The sequence below is a fragment of the Aedes aegypti genome, chromosome 3 (genome assembly GCF_002204515.2).
Source record: "Aedes aegypti strain LVP_AGWG chromosome 3, AaegL5.0 Primary Assembly, whole genome shotgun sequence".
Lineage (NCBI taxonomy): Eukaryota > Metazoa > Arthropoda > Insecta > Diptera > Culicidae > Aedes > Aedes aegypti.
In genome coordinates, this window is record NC_035109.1 from 3975562 (window position 1) to 4002705 (window position 27144).

The 27144-nt window shown below is 39.4% G+C and overlaps 1 protein-coding gene across 1 annotated transcript in view; it reads right to left on the minus strand.

Moving 5' to 3' along the window:
* Positions 1 to 27144, minus strand: part of LOC5575378 — a 272901-nt gene that overhangs the window by 164956 nt on the left and 80801 nt on the right. Inside the window, exon 2 of the mRNA XM_021852462.1 lies at positions 15897 to 15964. The gene's annotated coding sequence lies outside the window, so the exon portion shown is untranslated. The remainder of the gene's footprint in view (positions 1 to 15896; positions 15965 to 27144) is intronic.

Consider the following 27144-nt stretch of genomic DNA (forward strand, 5'->3'; position numbering starts at 1 on the left):
AAATTGAAAGTCTTCTTCACAGTGAGATATCGAAAAGTGGAAATATTAACAAAAAAATCTAAAGTTTTTTCCAAGAACCTTTACGGTGGAAGAGAAGGTAAACATGGAAATTGTCAATCATTGCAAACTTTTTGAAAGGTGATCAAATATTAACAATAATGTTAATTAAGAAGTCTAAATAGTTTACATTCAACTTTTCCACCCGCATTTTTTTAAACCAAACGAGTTTTCAGCTAGTGTAGAACATGTTTACGGTTATCTATCTATATAAATAAAAAGAAATGGTGTTTGAATGTCACGAAATGGTTTTACGAACGGGTCAACGGATTGAATGATTTTTTTCTCCGTTTTGTTCGTCAAGGGTTCCAACGAGTTTGTGTGTAATAAAAATCCAGGATATTCACCGGGAACGTTTGAAAAAACGAGAGTGCACGGAACTGTCATTTTGTATGGGACGATCCATAGCGGTTTTTCAACAGACTACTTGATGGCAAGACGAAGTTTGCTGGAACACTAGTTAAAAATTATATTACAAATTCTAGAATTATGTCTGATGTTGAGAATTTTCGTCTAGGTATACGAGCAGTTTACAAAATGATTAAGAGTTATGAAAAAAATTACGCAACATTATATCAGAATGACGCCTAGAGTTATGTGAAAGATCGATCAAGATAAAGCAAGAGCCCGCTGCTTAGAATCTTGTAATTGATTCCTGTTGAGAATCTTGCCCAATTTTCTGTTGAAAATCTGCCCAAATTCCGTGGATCCCACTCAGGATAATGCTTAGATTCATGTTCAGTATTCTGTGAAAATATTTCTTGTAATTTTACTAAAAAAAACGAGTGATTGAAACATACAGTCTAACTTTTAGCATACATACAAATCTGAATGATACAAATCTTTGTTTTCTTATCATTAACAAAACTTAAATTTATGTGTTATTTATTTGAACTTCAAACTTTTAAAATACATATAGGAATGAACAATATCTTTTGAAATACTTATTGTATATTTTGTTAAAGCCTTTCAAAACCTGTTTTATATGTTTCTTTATAATGTCCAATTTGTTTTTTTTTTTGAATTGTTACTAATAATAAGCACTATTCGTTGAGTGCTATGGAAAATGGAAATCATGAGTTGTGTTTGATCTTCCGACCTTGACGCTTGCTCCTGCGGGGCCGGCGATGAGGGCAGGATCAAACATGTCGCGCGTCGGTCGAGTGAGAGTGAAAAAGTGGCGTGATCCGTTAGTTGTGTTTGATCCTTCGACCTTGACGCTTGCTCCTGCGGGGCCGGCGATGAGGGCAGGATCAAACATGTCGCGCGTCGGTCGAGTGAAAGTGAAAAAAAAAACCGCGATCGCTCAGTTGTGTTTGATCTTCCGACATTGACGCTTGCTCCTGGGCAGTGCTTCAAGAAAGCCCGAGTAGTCGTCAGTTGTTTTCCCTCACGGGTCGCGCGCCTATTTTCTCTGAGTGCTTTTATATAGCCGAGCAAACGACTGAAGCTGAAAGAGGATTGTTGCTGCTCAATGATGACGGATCAATTGGTGAGCTCGTTTCATACTACTGTTCCTAATCTATAAAATATGTATGACTGTACCGTTAATCGTAGATGTAGATCATATTTAGATGTTTCAAAAAATATGAATGGTTCGTCACTGTGAGTGTCGACATAAACTCTGATTCATAAATTATTTATGTCTAATTTTTTTTATTCAATACACCTTCTTATTTTTACCTTTATTTTTTGTAATTAAAAATAAAACTTTGAATGGTTCGACACTTCAAGTGTAGACTTCCGAAAGGTTCACTTTATTCAACAAACTTTGAAAGGTTCGTCACCTCAAGTGTCGGCATAATTTTTCTCTACATAGATATTGTTCATATCAAATGAAAATATTATATTTACATATAAGCATGTTTATATCTCACAAATAATTATGTATCATGGTCTAATCGCTAATCAAAGTGAATCCTGTGACCCAACGATCCTTCCCATTAACAAACATCCCTCCCAGTAACCTTTGTGGAGATGCAGAGGCAAACACGGTCTCCAAATAGCAAAGGTTACACACTAACATTCCTTCCCCCAATCCCACCTGACTGCAAGGACGTGGCCGGCGCCGTTATTGACCATGTATAAATAGAGGCACTGAATTATGCACACTGAAGAAGATTATGGCCAATCCCAGCCGAACTTCTAGTTGATTCTTTGTGCATTTTCACTGACTTCGGTCAATCACGGAATAGCAACCATTGATATGTGTAGTCAGTCTAAGCTAAGCTAAGCTAAGCTAAGTGCTATGGAAAATGGAAATCATGTGGAAGCTTTGTACACAGATTTTAGTAAAGCATTTGACCGTGTTGATATACCCATGCTTATATTTAAACTGCGGAAAATGGGTATTGAAGCCAAACTGCTGGAATGGATCGAATCATATTTAAGCACTCGCGAGCTAATAGTGAAATTCAAAGGAAATAGGTCAACTCCCATACATGCCACTTCAGGGGTTCCACAAGGCTCTCATTTAGGTTCGCTCTTGTTTATACTGTTCGTGATCGACCTGTCTTTTATTCTTGACAAACTAAAAGTATTAATATATGCTGACGATATGAAACTTTATCTGAAAATAAAAACTGCACAGGACATACATACTTTTAAATATGAAGTACAAATTTTCCACACATGGTGTCAGAAAAGTCTACTACAACTGAATGTAAAAAAATGTAACCTGATATCTTTTAACAGAAAAAGAAACATTCCTAACAATAACTTTAGGCAATCAGAATGTTGAAAAATGTAATAGAATCAGAGATTTAGGCATAATTTTAGATTCAAAACTTACTTTCATTGATCACTATAACACTATGATAAATAAAGCCAATAATATGTTAGGCTTCATTAAACGCTTCGCTTATAACTTCAATGATCCATACACAATAAAAACATTGTTCATTGCATATGTTAGATCAGTACTTGAATATTGCAGCATAATTTGGTCACCTTTTTCAACAGTACATGAAGAAAGGATAGAGTCGGTACAAAAACAATTTTTATTATATGCTCTTCGCAAATTAGGTTGGACTGAATTTCCATTACCATCTTACAAAGCTAGATGTACAGTGCTGTTCTGAATAATAGCAGCGCATGTCGATTTTCATACAAAACGCTCAACTTTGACATGCTGTAGTTTTGTTCCCTTTCAAGCAATCGAGCTGAAATTTTCTCTGCAGAACTACAAATATGATCAATTTTGTAACTACAAAATTTCAGTTTTTTCTGAGTCCCTGCCGAAAAGTGAGACACTAGGTTGAAATTTTTCGAAAAAATAGCAGTTTTTCATTTTAAAATTTTTCTTCTACAAATATTTTAAACATTTTCGGTTTAGGTGTTGGTTTGATAAGTAGGAGGAGATTGTTCCAATGGTAAGTGATATACAATTTAAAACTATAATGTCAAGCCGAAATTCAATTTTTAAAACTGCTATTTTTTCGAACAATTTCACCTAGTATCTCACTTTCCGGCAGGGGCTTAGAAAATTTTGAAATTTTGTGTTTACAAAATTGATCATATTTGTAGTTCTGTGGAGAAAATTTCAACTCGATTGCTTGAAAGGGAACAAAACTACAGCATGTCAAAGTTGAGCATTTTGTATGTAAATCGACATGCGCTGCTATTATTCAGAACAGCACTGTATGTCGATTGATATTCAAACACTAAGAGAGCGTCGCGAATATGCTATGATTTCATTTATAAACGATATTGTTTCTCATAAAGTTGATTCACCAGAATTATTATCTAAATTAAACTTTTATGTACCATCAAGACGTTTACGCCATCGAGAACTATTTGCAATCAACTATCACCGTACTAGTTATGCAAAATTTGGGCCAATGAACCAAATGATGACTACTTTTAATAAACATTATGATTTAATTGACTTAACTTGGTCCAAAGCGAAGCTAAAACAATACTTCCGCGCATTATCTTAAGTAGGAAAATTGAATGTATTAGTGAAACTAGCACATAAGAAATTCTATGTAACGGTCTACAAACATGATTGACGACAATAAATAAATAAATAAATAAATATGCACCTTTGAGAATTTTACCGAGTGATTCACACATTTTGGCGCCCCCTTTAGGCTGGCGCCCTTGGCGGGTGCCAACCTGGCCAACCGCACGCTACAGCACTGTGTACAGTCCCCCACAGTTATGGATCAACTAAGGGTAAATTTTCACAATTAAATATGATTAAAAATCATGGTGATGCTTTACGAAACAAAATTACCTCCCAGGCACAGCAGAATATAGTTGTTTTCATGAAAACACCTCAAAATTTGCGATAATTTATGAAAAAAGTGTCGTTTTCTATAAAATTTTCAAAAGTTGTCCATCCCACAGATGTGGATCCTTATTATGGATCAAATCGACTCCTATTATGGATCAAAACACTATAACAGCAATTTATCTGCGAAGTAAACAAATGGTGTGTTAGTGAAAGCATACGTTTTGGCGTTTCTTTTGGAATCGTCTTATCGTTGATTCATAACTGTGATATGGGTTTCAATGCCCCACAGTTATGAATCACCGCTTCTGGGAATACGGTTGACAATTTATTTCCTACGGACGGAAAAAATATGCTTAAACATATTACAATTGATTGTGATGCTGTAAAGATTAATGGTTCAAAAAGGTAAAATATGTTCTGCGTAATTGCAACTCTATTTGATAAGATATTCCCGTTTGAATCCAACTCTGATCCATATCTGTGTGCTATCCATAACTGTGGGGTGACTGTGCTTTGTTTTCGAAAAAAAAAACAAACAAATGTTGGGAAAATAGTTGGTGAATGGAAATTTTAAACTCCCTCAAAGTAGTGGTAGTGATTTCATCAGTCATTTCCTCCGATGTATCTACCTTTATGGCCTGTGCTCTCAGTGCAATTCAGGTGTTCGTCGAAGTGCTGTTTCCGCCTTTCGATCATCTTATTCTCGTTCTCTCGAGTTCCTTGCTGCAGCATGACCGCCCGCGCTGCATTCTTCTCCTCCAAAATTTGCCTACATTCTTCGTCAAAACAATCGTCTCGTCGACTCTGTCCCACGTACCCGACGTTGCTCTCATCTGCATCGGCTGCTTTCACTGTACTCCAGCAGTCCCAAGAGGGGCTTCATTCAGCTCACCCTCCTCCGGTAATTCAGCCTCGAGGTGCTGCGCGTATGCAGTTGCGACATCAGGTTGCTCAACTCGCTCTAGGTCATAGCGAGGTGGCCGTCGGTACCGTACACTATTAACGGTGTTTTGGGAGCAGTTGAAGGTTCGAGTTTGGTCGACTAATAAAAGGGGACATGCGACTTACCTCTTAGTCTCATACCAGGGGCTTCTAGCTAATGAGAATTGGAACGTTTGAGTGGCCCTTGACCGTCGCGTTGCTGAGGAGCTCTTGGCATTGATAGGCACACTTGCTCGCACACACTATGGGCTTGAATGATTTCACGGGCCCGGTCCACGCGGTGGGGATATATTTTTGGGTTTCACTTCTTATGGGTCTTTTATAACGCGTAAACCAACAATTTATCACACTTTTGGTCACTGGTTTCGGTTGTCCTGGGCTTTGGGGCACTCCAGGAAATATCCACGGTTCGAAGGTTATTTCCCAAAACGGTTATTTCACCATCTACTAGCTCTAAAAGGTTGGTACAAAAGAAAACGACCTCGGGGACTTGATCCCAGATGAGGCTTCTGGGACTCAGCTAATCTTCTCGCTTATCGCATTCTCGTCTAATTCATCTAAATCGACGAGATAAGGAGTGCGCATTGATGAGCGATGATTAAGTGACGGTGTTTCTCAGAGCAGATTTATAGAGAAAAATATACAGATTTTGTCTTAACTCCTATTTGCCAACAATTTACATTACTTTATTATTTAATTTAACTAAGTGGGACATGCCAATGTTACATTCCTCGTGGGGTCCAATAAAAATATGTATGAAATATATGTTTTTTGTGGAATAATAATTTAATCAAACAGAACTAATTAGTTAGAGTGATAATGTTGACAAATAATTTCAATACCAAAAGTACTAACAACTACAAGTATGGAAGATAAAAAAAAATGTATGTTGAATAACGAAAAATTAATTGATTATTCAAAGAGTTAAAGGTCAATTAGTTAAGAGTTAAGAGCTAAGAGTTTAGAGTTAATTAGTGAAGATTAGTTAAAGAGTCGGATCTACGCATTTGGGGGACCGCCATCACGGTGAGTTCAAATGACACTAACTCGAACTCGTCGAACACTCGTGCATCTTTGCATTTTGCCAATAGACTTGCTGGTTAACTGTTTATTTTCCGTCCCATTTAATCGACTCACAATGGTCTAGATTTTCGAATAGCTGGAAAAACTCAATTTCCAATCTAAGATTTTAGTTCAAAAACAATGTCACACATTCATCGATAACTCATGCTTATGAAGCAAATTTGTGTTCAAGTGTAATACTTATTGTTGTAGGTACTTCAAACAACTAAAGAAGAGTTTCATTATGCCGTAAAAATCGCTCCCCGCTACTCCCAGCGGAGATATTTAGCCCAAACGCGCTTTTAAGACTAAGGAATGGATTGAAGGAGATTTTTCTTGCCTATGTGATAGTTTTTTAAAAAAAGTTGAGTTTCAAAAAATGTATAAAAAATAGCATTTTTGTTAGAATTTTGCTCTTTTAGAACTAAACTAAATCATGTTCCAAAACACTTTTGATGGCTAAAAATAGTAAAATATTTTGAATGCTTGCGCTTTCTACCACGATTTTTTTAAATCTGCACTAGTGTGCGACTTCAGCAAAACACATTACTTCCATTTTATCAATACTCACTGAGCCTGTACAGGTGGAAAACAACATTTTCTATCTAACGCGATTGGTTCTCATGACTTATCTTCCGGAGAGAAATGCTAATTATCCCACTGATCATGACTGAAGGTCAATAGGTTATTCTTGTCAAATATCTTTCCTTTTGAACGATTTATCTAGCTCCTATCCACCTAAGCTTAACTCCTTTTTAAAAATATTCGGCCGGCCTTGTATTTATTTGAAAAGAATTTTATATGAATGGTAATGTATCCTACTCAATGAATGTCGATCTTCCAACGCTGTTCCTATTCACCCTACTTCACGTACGAGGGACACTGGACGCTACAGGATAGAATCAACACAACCCAGCATCATGCAATTTTACCCTCTCCGTGATCCGAAAAGCCTTCTCCGAAGACTTAAAGAAAACAATCCGAAAGAGGAGCAAAAACATGAATACGCAAAAAAAGAAACATGAGAATACGCAAGAGAGCCACGTGCTTACTGATTGAGATGCTTGGCAGGCTACACGCCTATTTTTTGCCCTCCTCGTCTTCTAACTTGTACGAACTACTTCCGTGCTTAACGATTACGCGGCAAGGCAGATACATAGATACATATCTCTCCGGCATTTCTCTGCAGCAGTTTTAAGTGTGTTGTGTGCAATGTTCTAAATGTGTTTTACAAATTTTGTTCTGTTTTACAACTATAATTTCTTTTAATTGGTTTTATTTGTGCATGCTCCTTTTATAGTTTTAATTTTAATTAGTACTTACACAATTTATGTTCAATATAGCATTAAGCAACTAACAGGGGTGATGAGGGCAGGATTAAACATGTCGCGCGTTGTAGTGAAATGAAAAAGTGCCGCGAGTGTCAGTAGTGTTTGATCTGTCGCTTGCGCTTGAATTATTTCGCGAATCTGGTTAGGCGTGATAATATCATGGATCGCATCACCAAAAATTGGTGGCTCCCATATCTCTTCCTTATCCCAATAACCCTATATCCTTTCCATGATAACTGTGGAGATGCAGAAGTATATTCGGTCTTTAGTAACAACGGTTGTCTAACTAACATTCCTTCCCTTCCCCGATAACCGTAAGGACGTGGCCGGCGTCATTATTGACTTTTAAAATTTAACCTCTCGATTTCTGCACATTAAGTATGTAAGCTAATCCCAAGCCCCATTCATTAAATCTCTGTGCAATTTCGATTGTTCCGGTCAATTACGTAGAGGCAACTACGAATTGTACGGTCATCTGTGCTCAAGTTCAATATAGCTTTAAGCGACTAACATTTTTAACCAAACTGACAAATTAAACACATAACGAGTTTTTATTTTTATTCGGTATAAAGATTTTGGATTTTATGCCCAAACGGTAGCAAATTTACCAAAGATGGTCCGCCAACTTCTGTTTTCCCATAACCGGTATAGTTGGCACACTAGCCTCTTTATTCAAATCAGAGATGGAAACTATCCAGGTGTCCTTCTTGATTATCTTTATCCGATTATCTGGGGAGGCTTAACCAGCTTCCACTCAAATCTCGCAACGAATGGTTCATCATCGACAGCAACACATTTCTACAGCTGGGTCATCCTCGAATCGGAAATATGAGTATTGTTCGGGATTTGCTTGTACGTTCTGCACGAGCTCCTCGTAGGAAGTTTAGGATTTGGAAGATCCTACAGCACAAATACTACGTGATAGTGCATCAGGCACGATATTACCTGATCCTCGCCGAAGTACTTTTAACATGTCTAGGTGTTGAAGGTCTAAGCCATCGGCTCAACCTCGAAGGTGGGCGCCATTTTATGTTTCGGATATATTGAAGCGCTGACGCGTTAGTGATCTACGTAAAGTGTGATCCTTCAATATATCCACGAAGTTTGTCGATCGCGAAAAGAGTCGCCAGCGCTTATTTTTCCGTAGCGGTGTAGTTTTTCTGAATGGAATTCAGCGTCTCAGAGAAAAAGCTGATAATTCGCTCTTACTCGTCTTGGAGCTGAGTCAAAACTCAAGCCACTGCGCGATCGCCAGCATCGGCTTGAACAGTGAACTTCCTGACGAAGTCAGGGCTCGAGAGAATTGAGGCTTTGGTTTCCCGGCCAGAAGGTCTGAAATCGGCCCAGTGATGATATTGAAGTCACCGAAGAAGCGACAGTAATAATTCTGTTTTACAACTATAATTTCTTTTAATTGGTTTTATTTGTGCATGCTCCTTTTATAGTTTTAATTTTAATTAGTACTTACACAATTTATGTTCAATATAGCATTAAGCAACTAACAGGGGTGATGAGGGCAGGATTAAACATGTCGCGCGTTGTAGTGAAATGAAAAAGTGCCGCGAGTGTCAGTAGTGTTTGATCTGTCGCTTGCGCTTGAATTATTTCGCGAATCTGGTTAGGCGTGATAATATCATGGATCGCATCACCAAAAATTGGTGGCTCCCAGATCTCTTCCTTATCCCAATAACCCTATATCCTTTCCATGATAACTGTGGAGATGCAGAAGTATATTCGGTCTTTAGTAACAACGGTTGTCTAACTAACATTCCTTCCCTTCCCCGATAACCGTAAGGACGTGGCCGGCGTCATTATTGACTTTTAAAATTTAAGCTCTCGATTTCTGCACATTAAGTATGTAAGCTAATCCCAAGCCTTATTCATTAAATCTCTGTGCAATTTCGATTGTTCTGGTCAATCACGGAGTGGCAACTACGAATTGTACGGTCATCTGTGCTCAAGCTCAATATAGCTTTAAGCGACTAACATTTTTAACCTAACTGACAAATTAAACACATAACGAGTTTTTATTTTTATTCGGTATAAAGATATTGGATTTTATGCCTCAACGGTAGCAAGTTTCCCAAAGATGGTCCGCCAACTTCTGTTTTCCCATAACCGGTATAGTTGGCACACTAGCCTCGTTATTCAAATCAGAAATGGAAACTATCCAGGTGTCCTTCTTGATTATCTTTATCCGATTCTCTGGGGAGGATTAACCAGGGTAGTGTAGTTTTTCTGAACGGAATTCAGCGTCTCAGAGAAAAAGCTGATAATTCCCTCTTACTCGTCTTGGAGCTGAGTCAAAACTCAAGCCACTGCGCGATCGCCAGCATCGGCTTGAACAGTGAACTTCCTGACGAAGTCAGGGCTCGAGAGAATTGAGGCTTTGGTTTCCCGGCCAGAAGGTCTGAAATCGGACCAGTGATGGTACTGAAGCCACCGAAGAAGCAACAGTAATAATTTACCATTCCTAAAAAACGACGGTTTTGCCGAATAGTTTTAGGGGGTTCGAAGAATGGCCTAAACTTTGGATTGGTCGGGCTTGAGGCCTTCGTTTGACAACAAACACCAAAAAAAAAGGTACTACTCAGCGACTAAACTGGGACTTCTGTATATTTATAGATAAATTCACCTACCGTAATTTTCTAGCTAATTCTTCGAGGAGCCTGATGTGCTCTTCGAAGGCCCTAGCGACGATTATGTCGTCCAGATAGACGAAAATTTGAGGCTCCTGTGCACCCGCTCCCAAGATCTTGTCCATGAGCCTTGAAAGAGTCGCAGGACTATTTGTTTTGGCAAAATGACAGATGATGAACGCAAACGCGGTCAACGGTTTTGACTCCGCGCTAAGAGGAATTTGGAGGAATGATTCTTTGACATCGACGGTACTCAGGTAACGCATTTTCTCCAAGTATTCTCCCTACATACGCGAGAGGATACGCATCACGTTTCGTTCGGGCGTTCAAACTTACGCGCGTCAAGGCATAAGCGAATCAAACAGTTTGGTTTCTTGATCGGTACCGCATTCAGATCCCAATCGCAATTCGACTCTTCAATAATTCCGAGAGCAAGAAGCCGATCGATCTATTCATTCAACGCCTTTTGAATGGCGAGTGAATAAGGGAAGGGTGTTACACGAATTGGAGCGACGCTGTTGAATTCGTCTTTAAATTCTATGTTGTGTTGGACTAGCGAGGTTAACTCGAGCTGGTCGGACATAGCTGACTTGAAGAGTCTGTTTACTCGGTTTATCTCTCGATCCTGCTCGAAGCTAAGCTCAACGAGTTCAGGAAAGGATGTTGGACACTCTTCTGTGTTTATTTGGAATAGATAGGCATTATCGATAGAAATGTGTACACCAAAATCATCCAGTAGTTCGTCCCAGCAACACATTCGACTGGTAGATCGTCGACTATCGATGCTTCCTTGACCCTTGATTTTCCTTGTACTGTGAAGGGAAGGTATACTCGACCAGATTACCGGATGCGCTGATAAGATTTAAATTTGATGGGAAGATTTTCGTGTTGTTCAATCTCCAAATAGGAAATGTGGAGAGTTGAGTTCGAAAGCAAGGTTTTTTGACTGCCACTATCCAGTAGGGCTTTAATTATCCGTGAGAACGGACCAGACTGAAGTTTGATTGATATCTCGGCCAGTAAAAATAAATTTTAAGAAGTTCATTTTCGGTAATCTGATCAGATTTGGTCCAGTCGCTAACTTTCCATAAGAAGTCATTCTGATCCAAACCACGATCCTCACCGGCGTATTTCATTGGCCACTTTACCACTGGTAAAGTTTTCATCCGATTTTGGAGAGGATCGAAATCGAAATCTTCGAATAGATTTATGCTAGGATCTGGAGCTGTTGCTGCCGGTGGTGCTTGAAAGCAACCGCCTAGCCAGTCCAATGTCGGTATTCTGCTTCCCCCAGTTATATTTGGCTGAGTGGGATGTCTCCCAGCATTTCCCGAAGGCACTTCAAAGGGATGTTGTGAAGCATAAGAATTAACCGGAGCATAATTTGCTTGCGACACAAAAAAGTCGAAATGTGAAATACTCACCGGTACTCTTCCTTGAACAGAAACCGACTAATTCAAAGGAATATTTGGATTTGGTGGGAGAAAGATAGAAGAACTCTGATTATTGCAGTAATTATTAGAGATGGGATTCGAAGTGACCTGCCACGGATAAGTTATGGAGCATTGACTGCATCAAATAGGTTATCATCAATATTTGAGCCATTCACGTTTTGATGAGAAATTGAATTGATAATAAATACGATAATAAGAAAATCATAGCGAAATTAAAAAATCAAGTGTGTGATTGCATAAGAACGTAAGTAACATTATCAATTTATCTTCGTCGATCCATCCATCCATAAATAAGGTGACAAGATGCAAGCTTGATTGGACTTTTTGTACATCTGAAAGCTCGGCAGCAATACAATTTTCCGCTATGCTGTGCAAAATCCATTTTACTTTTGTATTATTAATTAAATAAAGAGAAGATCGAAAAAACGCCTTATCACACTATTGAATTGCGAGCAGTTCAAAACGCTTCCATCTGAGAAATTTCGGTAAAATATTTGTCTTATTCATCAATGGCTGGACAAAAATAAGATGAGAGTCAGTAGAGACAGAATTAAAAACAAAACAAAAATGAGTTGAGTTTACTTCAAGACGAGAATACTTCCAAAAAGTATCAAATCATTTTTCGAAAATGAATTAACTGGAATTAATCAAAAAGGAGCAAATATGCTATAACATTTTGAATCTCTGAGTCAGAGTAGCCAAAGAAGCAGACCAAAATGAATAAATAAAGTTTCTGCTCACTATTGATGTATACTGATTTAAAATAATTCAAGAAAAATTCGATTATACGTCAAGAGTGAATCAAAAGTAGATTGGAAGAAATTGCAATTCATTACTCGTTTTCATCTAAAACCATTTATCATCTTTTTTGGTCATACTAGTGTTTTGTTGAACGATTGGCTACATAAATTGACGTAAACAAGTGATCATTGCCGAAAATAGTTACCACTGGCTCATAAGCTTGTAAGATAATACGTTTTTGTTTGAATTAGTTGGTGTATGCATTATCATCAACATCCAGTTTCCATTACAACTCAAAAATTTTCAAACAAAAATAAAGTTCGTGTGCCCTATGAGTCTATTATACGGAAAAGAATGCCAAACGATAAAAAATGAGAATTTCGTCTATACGTACGTATTAGCGCTTACGTCAACTGCGAATATGGGCTGTAAAAATATGTGCTTCTCCCTAGGACCATCGCTACTTTCCTCATTAAATCACTTTCACCGAAAAAACATCTTTCTCAGAAGCGCTTTCCAATGGAATTACTTCCGCGACACCCCTTTTTATGCCTCATAGAAGTATGTGTGTGTGCAACGTAATTGTTCTTTAATGCGCATTAATTGTACTGTGCACCCTTGGTCGGCTGCTCGGCTCGGCTGAATTTTTACCCCATTCATTATTTTCATCGTAAAACCGCTTCATTGCTCCAGATTCTGGAAAGCAGGCGAAAGAAAAGCGCTGGAAAGTGCCGCACACAGCGCAAGGATGGAATAAAAAATATATTAATGAACGCTTGTTGTGACAGTTAACAAGGGTGGGAGTCAGAGGCAGACAGGTTTGCTCTTTCAAAAAAAAAAGCGGAACTGAACCAATTTCTTTATCAAAGAAAATTTCAACCATACGCTCCTTGTTCAACTCTACTTTGAAAAAAGAAAACGCAAGTTTGTCTGTTTTTGGTTCGCGCCTTTTTTTCCTTTGGCAACTTGGATCGCGCAATTAATTTACTAAGTGCTGAGTGTTACCGTTCGTGTGATGGTCTCAGTAGGCTGCGAAGGGAAGGGAAAATTTTCCCCATTTTACTCATCTGCGTTTTCTGTTCGAAAGTATTTGTGAAAAGTGTCCAAACCGCCATTCGATGGAAAAGAAAACTTCTTCGCCATGCATAATACATTATGGAAAACTTATAACATGCTTAATCGCTTCTTTTGGGGGGAGTGCCCTGTTTACATTGAAAGCGGCCCCTTTGGATCTCCTTCGGGAAGAAGACACTCACTGGCACATAAATTACCCCACGTACCAACACTGACATGATATTCACATGTAATTTCGTCGCTATCTTCATTCCCCAAATAATGTGACACTCGTAGCAGTAGAGGAGAAATGTTGTATGAGTGAAAATTGTTTTTACTGACTCCCGTGGCGATGTTTGACTGCATCCCTCTCTTTTATACGAGTGAAAGGTTCCTTAGTTTGCTTTTTCGTGGTCGTAAATTGAAACTCCGCCACTAAATAATTGATGAATATTAGAAATGTGCCCCGGCGAACGAACGAGGGTTTCGCCACTCGAAAAGCGGTTCCGTAAGCCGGAAAAGCGTGGTTGATGATTCAACAATCGTAGCAAGCCTGATGGAAGAGTGTGATGGAATGGAACTTACTTATTTATAGCCTTCTTGGATCCAGCATTGGTTCGGAATCAAATCTGCAACTTGTGGTGACTAGTGTCCCCTCTTCGAGGAAATATTTATAAAGGTTCGATGACAAAAAGTTCGAAGGAATTACTCTTGTGGGACAAACTTTGCAATTTTACTGGTATTTTTTGTTCGTTATAATGTTCACTAACGCTAATGTTAAGTCAATTTTTGATTTGACATAATATTTCCAATACCACTGAAACAAACTGACCATCAAGGGGATGATTAATGGCGATGGTTATGGTTGTTAAGAGCATGAAGTGTAATAAACTTCTTTCTGTATTGAATGTCTCCTTGAGGGCGATTACACCCTTTTCACGCAAAAGTTTGTTGTTCCTCAGAGCTGAATATTGATAAAGTTTTCCCATTTACATAAAACTACAATAAATAATGAGCTAATCTTCCAAAACTTAATTTCCAATAATAAGCTTATACATTTGAAATACAGTATGACGTATATATCCTTCTCATAATAACAAAAAAACCTGATAGGCCTAATCCTAAGAAAAACAAACATAAACTTGTGATTTCCTTCAAACTGGCGTGGTTCTGGCGTCCAAAGGCTTCCGCAATGCTTGCTGCGATAATGGTGAAAGAAATCCTACCACAACAACGAGCGAATTATGACGATCGAAAAAATAAACGAAAATGATGATAAATCCGCCCGCAAACGACAAGACGCGTGAATTCGCGGAACGAAAATATTTTTTGTCGTTTTCGTTAGGTATGAAAGGTAGAGGCACGTTCTCCCAAAGCATGGCCTCGGTTCGCACTGAAATCATGCAACATGGGAATTAGCTTTTCCGCCACGGAAAAAACAGCTTTCCGTGTACCTTCTTGTACTTGTTTCTTATCACATATAAGCAGAGTGGTTTGCTTGGATTGTGAATCAGTAACACACAATCGTAGCAAAATCAAAGTCATCTATGTTGAATCTGTGATTGTGCCGGTAGGAACTTCCACAACCGGATCCGTACCATGTTTTTAGATTAAAACTTTTCGATATCGTCATTACCTACTGTTGTTTTCTTTCAGGTGCACAGAATTATCGAACGCGTTATACAGCGTTGAAAATAGAATAGTAAAAAAATAACAATTTTCATACAGAACGATTAAGTTTGTAGGATTCCATCTCTGTTGCTGTGTCGAATGCCATGAAATGTTGTAGGGGAACTTAAATAGGTTGATTTTTTAATTTCTTTTCTGATCAAACATGTTCATACTTGTAAAAATAGTAGTTGCCTGGGAGGGAGGCACAGATACTACACACGAAATATTGAACAACACTTTTCCAAATTGCAAGATAACTTCCGCCCACCAACGACAATCAAGGCAGGCTTGGGAAAAATCGCTAGTTTTTTTTAATGTGTACCTGTGATCTTTCTGGACAAACTTGGAAAAAGGGCCATAGGTTTATGTGCATTTAATTTTAATTTTGATTGGAAAAGAGTAAAAAGATGCGTATTTCAGAACTTGATATTCGATCAAATTAGAAGGTGCTATCGTGGCATTGCTTTTGGGTGTGCAGGAATCGATTGTTGTCAACTTTGTTGAAATGCAAAAATATGTTTTGATCATTTACGCGCTTTTTTCATATTTGTCCATTCTTTAAGATCTGGGCTCACAGTGACAGTTTGTGACAGTAGAATCTCGGCTCACTATGACGTACATAAATTTTGTATCGGTTTCTCCCTCCCAGGTAGTTACATACAATACGTATAACTGTAGCAGATTACAAACTCGAGGTATAAACATTTACCTGGATGCCCTATGTGTAGTTTTAGAACAGCGTTGTTGACAATAATCCTTGAGCTTGTAGTGAAAAACCTGCAAGAAAAAAAACGAATTTAGTACCATTTAATTTCAAATAGAAATAAGCATTTCGATCCAAACTATTTAGTCGACGGGAGAAACAATCAATACCATTTGATATTAAGGGATATGTCATTTTCGGTAATAAAGTCGCAAATTCCAGTTGTTAAAAACGGAACTGTGCCAAAATCGGAACTCATATTTTTTGTTGAAAAAATATCGTTAAAATGTTTGTTACACCATCCTTTTGGAGATACAGTCAAGTCTCCATAACTCGATATTGAAGGAATCATCGAGTTAGAGAGGTACCGTTTTGCCTCAAATTCCGAACAGTCTCATATTCCAAACACTCGGTTTTTGTGTGGCGATTTGGTTGAAATGTTTCGCTGAAATAGTTCATCAAATTACAAGAAAATGGTAGTCAATTGCAATTAAATTTTAACGTCTTCCAAACTATTTTATACCTCTGGAGTAGTGATAATTTACTAGTTCAAGGCCAGTAAAACTAGCTCAGATAAATTTATTTGCGAAATTACTCATTTGAATTATGATTTATTCGTGCTGTTCGGAATTTGAATCAAAATGTTGTTCCCTACTTTTACGTTAAAATGTGTCTAAGCAGGCTAAAATAAATAATTTTATCGACCCACCCAACAGCTAACAGTTAGATTTTGCGAAGAAATTGAAATTGTCACAAATATCAGCTCATTTATGCCTATCAGATGCATTTAAATTCACTGTTGGTCTTAATTGTTCGATACGCACTTGATCCGCCCACCTAACTCGCTGCGCTCCACGCCTTCTTGTACCAACCGGATCCGAAGCGAACACCATCTTTGCAGGGTTGCTGTCCGGTATTATTGCAACATGTCCTGCCCATCGGATCCTTCCAGCTTTGGCCACCTTCTGGATACTGGGTACGCCGTAGAGTTGGGCGAGCTCGTGGTTCATCCTTCGCCGCCACACATCGTTTTCCTGCACACCACCGAAGATCGTCCTAAGCACCCGACGTTCGAAGACTCCAAGTGCTTGCAGGTCCTCCTCGAGCATCGTCCACGTTTCATGCCCGTAGAGGACTACAGGCCTTATGAGCGTTTTGTACATGGTACATTTGGTGCGGGCGGGAATCTTTTTTGACCGCAGCTTCTTCTGGAGGCCATAATAGGTCCGACTTCCACTGATGATGCGCCTTCGTATTTCACGGCTAACATTATTGTCAGCCATAGGCAAAGATCCAAGGTAGACGAACTCGTCGACCACCTCGAACGTATCCCCGTCTATCGTAACACTGCTACCTAGGCGAGCCCTGTCGCGCTCGTCCCCACCAGCTAGCATGTACTTTGTCTTGGACGCATTCACCTCCAGTCCAACCGGGTGTACTACAGGTCTGCCACCTTTTCAAATGTTCGGCCGACAATGTCCATATCATCCGCAAAGCAAACAAATTGACAGGATCTTGTAAAAATCATACCCCGGATGTTTAGCCTGGCTTTCCGCATAACACCTTCTAGCGCAATATTGTGTTGAAAAAAAAACGACTACAAAGAAGGCTATTCCTCCATACCGCAGGCTACTGACTGATACCGCTACCAGCCAGCTCCTCTCTTTTATTTCATGTCTGGGTTAATATATCTACAATTCATTCACTTAAAATACTACCTCTACAATTCTTACCCAAGACATCTCCACTGCAGGGTGTGTGATGTACCTGCTCTCCAACACTCCTCCTCATCACGCAACCTTCAAGCCGCCATCTGCCACCCGAGCTCTCTTGTCCACAAAACTCCTCCTGGCACCGAGCTCCAGCTACCGAACTCCTCCTAGTCGAGCTTCTCCTGGCCAGCTGCACCATAGTCCTTTTGGTCAACCGCGCCATCCTACGAGCTTCACCTGACTTCCGAGTTCCTCCAGCTCTTCCAAGCTCGTCCGATCAGCCAGCATCCGCACCTTCAGCCTCGTCCTCAGCATCTTGGCCTCCAACTCTTGGGAACCTCGTCCAAGCCACCTTCCATCCAGGCTCTACCTCCTCATCGAGATTCTGCCTCCTGGTCTAGGCCATGTCTTCTCGTCCAGGTGCTTCCTCGTGGTTCCTCATTAAAGCCGCCTCAGCGTCCTCCAGGCGTTCCTGGGCCCATAACCTGTTGAAATAAACGACTACAAACAAGGCTATTCCTCCATACCGCAGGCTACTGACTGATACCGCTACCAGCCAGCTCCTCTCTTTTATTTCATGTCTGGGTAAATATATCCACAATTCATTCACTTAAAATACTACCTCTACAATTCTTACCCAAGACATCTCCACTGCAGGGTGTGTGATGTACCTGCTCTCCAACATATTGAACAACAGACACGAAAGTCCATCACCTTGTCGTAGTCTCCGGCGGGATCCAAACAAACTGGAGTGTTCGCCTGAATCCTTCACACAATTTTGCACACCTTACATCGTCGCTCTTATCAGTCTCGTGAGCTTCCCGGGAAAGCTGTTCTCGTCCATGATTTTCCATAGCTCTACGCGGTCGATACTATCGTATGCCGCCTTAAAATCGATGAAAAGGTGATGTGTTGGGACCTGGTATTCACGACATTTTTGGAGGATTTGCCGTACATTAAAGATCTGGTCCGTTGTCGATCGGCCGTCAACGAAGCCGGCTTGATAACTTCCCACGAACTCGCTTACTATAGACGATGGAAGATTCTCCCATCCTTATCCCTGCACATCTCAGCTCGCGGCACAAAGTCGTTGCGGGATGCGTTGAGCTTCTGATAGAACTTGCGTCTTTCTTGAGACCGACACAGCTGTTCCATCTCTTAGCACTCCGTATCCTTCAGGTGGCGTTTTTCCTCACGAAAGAGGCGGGTCTGCTGTTGCCGTTTCCGTCTATAACGCTCCACGCTGCCAGGTCCCATGTTGCAGCATGACCGCCCGCGCTGCATTCTTCTCCTCCAGAATCTGCCTACATTCCTCGTCGAACCAATCGTTCCGTCGACTCCGTCCCACGTACCCGACGTTGCTCTCAGCTGCATTGTTGATGGGTGCCTTCACTGTTCTCCAGCAGTCCTCAAGAGGGGCTTCATCCAGCTCACCCTCTTCCGGTAATGCAGCCTCGAGGTGCTGTGCGTATGCAACTGCGACATCCGGTTGCTTGAGCCGCTCTAGGTCATACCGGGACGGTCGTCGGTACCGTACGCTGTTCACGACGGATAGTTTTGGGCGCAGTTGAACCATCACCAGATAGTGGTCAGAGTAGATGTTAGCGTCACGATAGGTCCTGACGTCGATAATGTCGGTGAAGTGCCGTCCATCAATCAGAACGTGGTCGATTTGCGATTCTGTCTGCTGTGGTGATCTCCAGGTGTATCGGTACGGAAGGCTGTGCTGGAAGTAGGTGCTACGAATGGCCATATTCTTGGAGGCGGCGGTATCAATTAGTCGTAGGCCGTTTTCGTTCGTCAGCCGGGGGGCGGTGAACTTTCCAATAGTCGGTCTGAACTTCTCCTCCTGGCCAACCTGAGCGTTTAGATATCCTATGATGATTTTGATGTCATGGCTTGGGTAGCTGCGTTCGAGTTGCGCGTAAAAAAGCATCTTTATCATCATCAGTACTTCCGGAGTGAAGGCTGTGCACGTTTATTATGCTGAAGTTGAAGAACCGGCCTTTGAGCCTCAACACAACACCAGTGCAAATGCGATTAAAGGGACCATCGAGGTAGCCATGAAAACCAACTTTTACTATGGTTCTATAACTCGATGTCGAGATACGAAATATCGAGTAAGGGAGAGTTGACTGTATATGATGGCCAAACTTCGGAACGATCCACTTCGAAGCAGATTTATATAGAGTTTCGACTTACACGTATTCCGTGACAATTTTAGGATTTTCATACAAAATCGTATGACTGTGTCAAAAATTAGTGATGGGTGGTCTTCCCCTACATATCATTAGAAACGTATTTACCAAAATAAAGTTCTAGGTGTTACAAAATGGTTTATGTTAATTAGATGAACATTGAAAAACAGTTTATCTTTTCAGCACAAGTGTTAAATTTGACAATACACTGAAGCTGTTTAGGCGGTTTTTTTTGCGCATATTTTGTACGCGGTAAAGTAAAGTGGTTTTTATGCAGGACGTCGGCCGACCTTAGCGTATTCAGCCCAATTTTTTGTCACACAACTTTCATGTTCATTGAGCCTCCTTTAGGCAGTGATGGATTTCAAACTGAACGCGAGCCAAAAGCGAACCTAGTAAGCATTGAACTCTCGTGCAAGATTCTGCACCTGCTCATGAACGGACCGTTCACTTCAAAATGCACAATGAACTTGAAAACCCGAAAAAAACTACGACAGAACATATTGAATCCATATCACTACAAAAATATATAACCCTAAATGTATCTTAACATCTTTGCAAAACTTCGTCATTGAAACATCTCGTGTATCTGCCATGAAGACAGTTTTCGTTTCTCGTTCAATTTTCAGCTCGCATGGGTTTTTGAACTGCTCAATGTTCAAGCCTACTTGATCCCTCGTTCAAAAGTTTGAACTGGAACGCAAACTGGCCGCGTTCAAATGCAACACTGCACCCGTCATTTCTTGAAATAGAGACCATAAAACTCGAAGAACAGGACTTTTATATGTGTATAGTGCTGTCATTTTGTCAAACAATGGCGCAAATGAATTTAAAATGCCAGAATCATGTTCGATATAATACTGACAAACGTCCATAAACTACCTGTTCTTGACAAAGATTTGAAACTGGTGTCAGTCTGAGAGTGTGTGCGGACTCCTAAAATATATCTACAAACCAGATTTCGTCATCAAAACTCGCACCAATCAGCTCATTTTGTTGAAATAGTTGAATACCTGTTAGACATTAGTAAATTCCTTTCGCAATTGCCTACATTTAGGCGTTTTCCGTGATTTTCTTGTTATATTTTATTATTACCATTAATATTACATTGTAAGGAATTTAGAAAGCAAACTCACAATAATTGCATTGACAAGTTATACATTTCACCTCGAAATGAGATCCGCCGATTTTTGTTATATTTCAGAGATGATTTTTATCGCTGAATTCACATTTGTTAGAACATTTCTGTTCAAAAATAAGGTTCACCATCGTAATTGTTTCCCTGCATTCAGTTGTTAGGCATTGTTAACATGATAGAGAACAGACGAAAAAAAACCGTGCAAAATTATCAACTCGCTTGAAATTACGGTTTTCCACATAATCTATTAATTTGATGTTACTTCAAACTCACCCATTTTTAAATGACATAGTTCAAAACACATGTAGTTTCAAACTGGAACTGTTGTGTCTCATACAAAGCATTTCAGTTTATTTAAAAAGTTACTACTGTAACTACTGTAACTAATACATGACATTTTCCAGTTAAATCAAGATTTGGTCCAGCGATTTTATTAGGCATTCCTGTGAGGGTTCCTTTACAAATTCCTTCGAAAGTTCACCTGAAATTCCTCACGGGATGCCATTGGGAGTTCCTCTTAGAATTACTTTGAAAGTTCTTCCAGGGATTCTATCAGAAGAACTTCAAAAGTGTTCTTCAGAAGTTCTGGTAAGGATTCCATCAAGAGCTCCTTCAGAAGTTTTACGTGGAATTCCTCAAAATATTCTGTCAGGAGTTCCGCAATGCATCAGGATTTTTTTAGGGATTGCATACGTAGATTCTCCAGAGATTTCATTAGGAATTGATTCAGGAATCTTATCAGTAATTTCATCAGGTATTTCAACGGGAGTTTCTATAGAGATTCCATCAGGAGTTTCTCTCAAGATTACAACAGAAGCTTCTTCAGAGATTCTACCTTCTCCCGGGTTTACATCAGAAGTTCGCCTAGAGATTACACCAGGAAATCTTTTGGGGATTGCATCAGGAGTACTTTCAGGGATTTCGTCAGAAGTTTCTCCAGATATTTCATTAGCAGTTCCTTTAGATATTCCACCTGGATTTCCTCCAGGGAGTCCATCAAAAGTTTTTGTAGGTTTTCCATCTACAGTTTCATCAGAAGTTCCTCAAGAGATTCTTCTTGAAATTCCTACAGGGGTTCTTTCAGAAGTTTATCTGGGAATCATATCAGGAGTTCCTATGGAGATTGCACCAGGAATCCTATTGAGATTATATAAGAGGTTCATCAAGGAATTCCACCAGGATTTCTACTTGGGATTTTATAAGAAGTTCCGCCAGGAATCCAACCAAGGATTTCACCAGAAGTTCCTATGGGGATCCCGTTAGGAGTTCCTCCAGAGATTCCATTAGGAGTTCCTCTAGAGATTGCATCGGAAGTTCTTCTAGGGATTCGGTCAGGAGTTTTCTAGGGATTTTACCAGGAGATCCTCCAGGGTTTCTGTGGTAGTTTTGTTTATCATATAAATAGCAGACCGTGATATTGACCGTAAGCATTATTACTAAAGTTGTCAACGGAGAAACATCACATTGGCGACGAGTAAACCCAACGTCTGCGATGGCCATCAAACTTGATTTACAAATTGAAACAGTATTCCAAGAGAGCAGCAGCAGCTTGAAGCATTTCACTTGATTGTCAGAAATCAATCGCTTGTCGACAGAATAGCTACAATACCCGTAGCCTGGAATGTGACGCTCGTTAAATCCGCAAAAGGATTGTCATAAATGTAAGTGAGGTCTCAATGAAATATTTCGACTTAGAAGGGAAGCTGCCCTAGCGGCGGATTCGATCCGTCGGGTCAGGCAGTTTAGAAGTTCACCTTGGAAAGGAACTTATGGAAATGAAATTGCTCGCCTTAGAAGGGAGCGACCGTAACCACGGATACGATCCGTTGGGTTCAGCCAAATGCTCGCCTTAGAAGAGAGCTGCCGCAGCGACAGTTTCGACCTGTCGGGTCCGGCTGAAAAGAAGTACAAGCATCCGTAGCAACGGGTACGTTCCGTTGGGTCCGGCGGAAACTAAAAGGTTCGCCTTAGAAGGGAGCAGCAAGAGTGACAGTTTCGAACTTTCGGATCTGGCACGAATAAAATAATATAAGTACGGAGCAGTTGCAACAGGTTTGATCTGCAAGTTTCAGCAAAATGAACAAAGAAATATGACAGCAGTAAAAATATATAGTAACGGATATGATCTGATCAATTAAAAATGTATCAGTAATTTGCAGAAGGAAACGGTTACAACATGAGATAAAAAACATAATCAATGTTTCTTTCGGATTCAATCAAAATTTATGAAACTATAAACGCAAGTACGTACATTTTCTGTGGATGAAAAGGAGATGTGGTAGTTTTGTATATCATATACATAATAGGCCGTGATATTGATCGTAAGCATTATTACTAAAGTTGTCAACGGAAAAACAAATAGTGACGCTGTTATCACAAAATATAATTATTTTATTAATACTTACTATTGAAGTTTATGTTTGTTTGTTTGGTGCCATGTTGTAGAGAATGTTCTATTATGGTTGAAAAATTTGATTTGACACTTGTAAATCCGGTACTCAGAGGTCAGAGGTCAGAGCATGGCAAACTTGATGTTGGTCACACGAACAGTCGCTACATTGGCCCTCTACGGCTAATGCTTCTACTGAAAAACATCACAGTTTCTATTAGGAACTCCTGCAGAGATTATACCTAGGATTCCACTAGGCAAATCACAAGAAGAATCACTGAAAGTTTTTTTTTATACGAATTTTTGATGGAATTCCTGTATTAATTTATTGGGAGGGATTCCTCTTTAAGAATTTCGAGAGGAATTCCTGACGGTATTGCAGAAAAAAAAATCCGGATAAAATATGTTTAGAAATTTCTGGAGAAATTCCTTAAATAAATCTGTGGAGAATTTTTTGGTGGAATTTTTGAAGGAAGCATTAGTGGAATCACTGAAAAAATCTGGTTAAATCTGTGGATAAACTTCTAGAAGAACTATTGATAAAATTCCTAGTAGAAATCCAGGAAGAATTTCTGGATCCCTAGTATTACTCATGGATTCCTGGAAAAACTTCAAAGTAAAATTACTATAGGAAACCACTAAAATATTCTGGATACAATGTTTGAATAAATTCCCACAACCGATTCTATACCATTACCCGGAATACCATTACCCGGAATGCAATTTACCGGAATACCACTTACCGGAATGTACCATTACCCGGAAAAACGATTTACCGGAATGTACCATTTACCGGAATGCACTATTACCCGGAAAGCCAAATCTTTCATTTTCGACGATCTTTTTCAGTACATTTGTATACAATTTTTATTCTCTTTCAATGATGCTCAGCACAAATTATGTCACGCTAACCTCGACTCCCTCGGTTTCCATAACCACTTTTTCAAAAGACAGCTTCAAACAGCTATGGACCAAATATCTTTTTCTTCTTGCCAGCGTTGCGAGTCAACTGCGACAAAGCTATTTTAGTAGTATTTCTACAGTTAATAACTAAGAGTCTATGTCAAACGACAACTTTTGCATTCGTTCATAGTTTGACAAGAATGAAAGTGTTCTAGCTCTGAAACGACGTCAAATTTGCCAACCAGAAATGATTTTGAACCAGCGGTATTCAATTCTACCAACCTCAGCTTGATCTTTCTGAATAGCTTCACGTTGCCGCAACGAATATTAGGATGTCGAAATTTAATTGCACATGTCATGTATTTGCGGTTGAATTTGGAAAGAATCGCCTGATAAGATGCAGAGCTACTTGGGCACTTCCACAGGTTTTTCTGGGCCGAAATTTTGCAAAAAGAGGCATTACAGAACGGCGCACATTGCGGCCAAATATGAACTAAGTAGCTTTCGGAAAACCCCAATGCCGAATTGAATCAAAAGTTCCAAGAATAGGATCCGGCTCCCTTTAGATGGAAAAACTATGTCTTCAAATTTAGGCTATGAATCTAAGCATTACAGGCAAGGATAAGAATAATGAAAAGAATTATTTTTGTTATGTATATTTGATGTCAAATATTAACGAGGTCAATGTAAATCGAAAAAATCACCTAATGGTTAAGATAGGGTGCATTGGAGTAAATGGAACATCTCAGCATTTGAAAATGTTTGGATTTATTATTGTTTTCTTTTTCCCTTCAAATAACAGATTATAATCCAATTTAAATATTGTATCGAAAAAAACACTAATCTTGCGAGGGGAGTGACATACAACAGTGCAATTCTCATTTTAGCTTCAACCCGTATATGCCTGAGTGAAAGAAAAACAACCAAAACTTTCACCGCTCAGAGAATACATAACGGATTTCAATCATTTTTTTGTCAGTATACCCGTACACATAGTAAGTTACGAGTGGCAAGAGAATCTCGGGAATGTTTCTGTGGGTGGAGTTATTCCGGTGGGTCACTGGGTCAGGTCGGGTGAAAAGGGTGCTGTGCGTTTGTGCCCCTGAAGGTAGGCAAATTGCAAGTCACAGATAATTTCCGTAATCGGCTATAATGTGCCCACTATATCAAGGAAATTTAAATATTGCATCAGTGTAAACCTTTCGGGAATCGATTGAATTGGATAACCATTAGTCCTGCACTTGATTGATTCTACAAATGACCATTTTCGGGTCTCTGGGAAGCCTCAAATTAGCGATAAAGGGGCCAAATTGTTTCTTAACATCTGTGTCAAGCTTATGGAAACGCATTTTAGTTAACTATTGTATTCGATCTCTACATTGAGAGAAGTGAAACGGTTTAGTATCCAAAATATCTATAGCCGGTTCTTCCGGGTTTTAGGTCTCTTTATTTATAATGTTGAATATCAGATCATAATGATTTATGAAAATTTCAATAGATGTCATTGAAAATAATTAAAGAAAACTTGGCATATCCCAAAAACTAGTCGTTTTTTACCCGACTTGACCCAGTAACCCACCGGAATAACTCCGGCCACATAAATATTCCCGAGTTCCTCTGGCCACTTATAGAAACTAGACATGTGTGCCAGTATACTGACAAAAAATCATTTGAATTCGTTTAGAATTCACTATGTGGTGAGGGTTTCCGTATTTTTGCTTTCAGTCTGGCCTATGTGGGGTTAAGGCTCCCCGAAATCAACACGATTTTTCAAGCGACATCGACAAAAATCGATATATTTTGCCAAAAATGCCGAAATTGGTAGAACTCGAAAGAACCGCCAACCATATAAAGAAGGGTGAATATCAGATGACCAGAAACGGGTCATTTTAGAAAAAGGGATATACGAAGGATTTGCATTTGGTTGATTGACGTTTACAGAAACTAACACTCAGCGAAAAGTACAACAACCAATCGTGTTAAAAATTCTAATCATTGCTTATTAATTAACATTTGGACACTTGGAGAACCGACGGTCGAATGTCAAAAGTAAAGTTACAAAGTTGTAGCCAAATTTAGCCAGTTCAGCCAAGACAAGCTGCAAAGATAAGTTGAAAGAACAGCTTAATTTTAAAAGAAGGGTGAATCATCTATGAAATGCAATTATATGAAGATGGTGCATATTGACATGATCAAGTATGAAGATACCTTAGACTCCACTTCGATGCTTATGAATTTGGAAGGAAGAATATCCCCTGTCCATTACCGTTGGTGATCATTTTAAATATTTCAAGTCAAAATACTGACCTGAATGACCGTAAAACGGTTAAAAGGACGTTAATAAAAAATGCGAAAAATAGAGAAATAATTTTCCGGTAAATGGTCCTTCCGGGTAATGGTTTTCCGGTAAATGATTCATTCCGGTAAATGGTTTTCCGGTTGATGGTCTTCCGGTGAATTGCATTCCGGGTAATAGTTTTCCGGGTAATGTCGGAGAACCCCCACAACCATCGATGGCTGTTCAGAATAATCACCTACAGAGACCTCTCATAATTGTAGAGTTTTGTCAAAATACTTCGTGCGAATTTATAACTGGAACTACTCCTCATCATTATCCATTCCTTCTGGTACTTACATTTTGAAAGTTCTGCTTTTCCTTACTACGATTATTGTCCAATACCAGCAGTTGGTTTTGCACAGACACAGCTGAAAAAGTATCAGCATACTTTATGAATCTTAGAGCGTACGGTGATACTTTTTCAAGTCAATATAAACTATCAAGACTGAGTAAGTATTATCACTTTGGAATTGCAAGCTGTAAAGTCATCATTGTTGCCAAAACGAATGACAGGCCACTTAGCCTTAACCTGAGAGTCTTAACGAACGACCTTGAACTCATACAGTCATCCCTCCA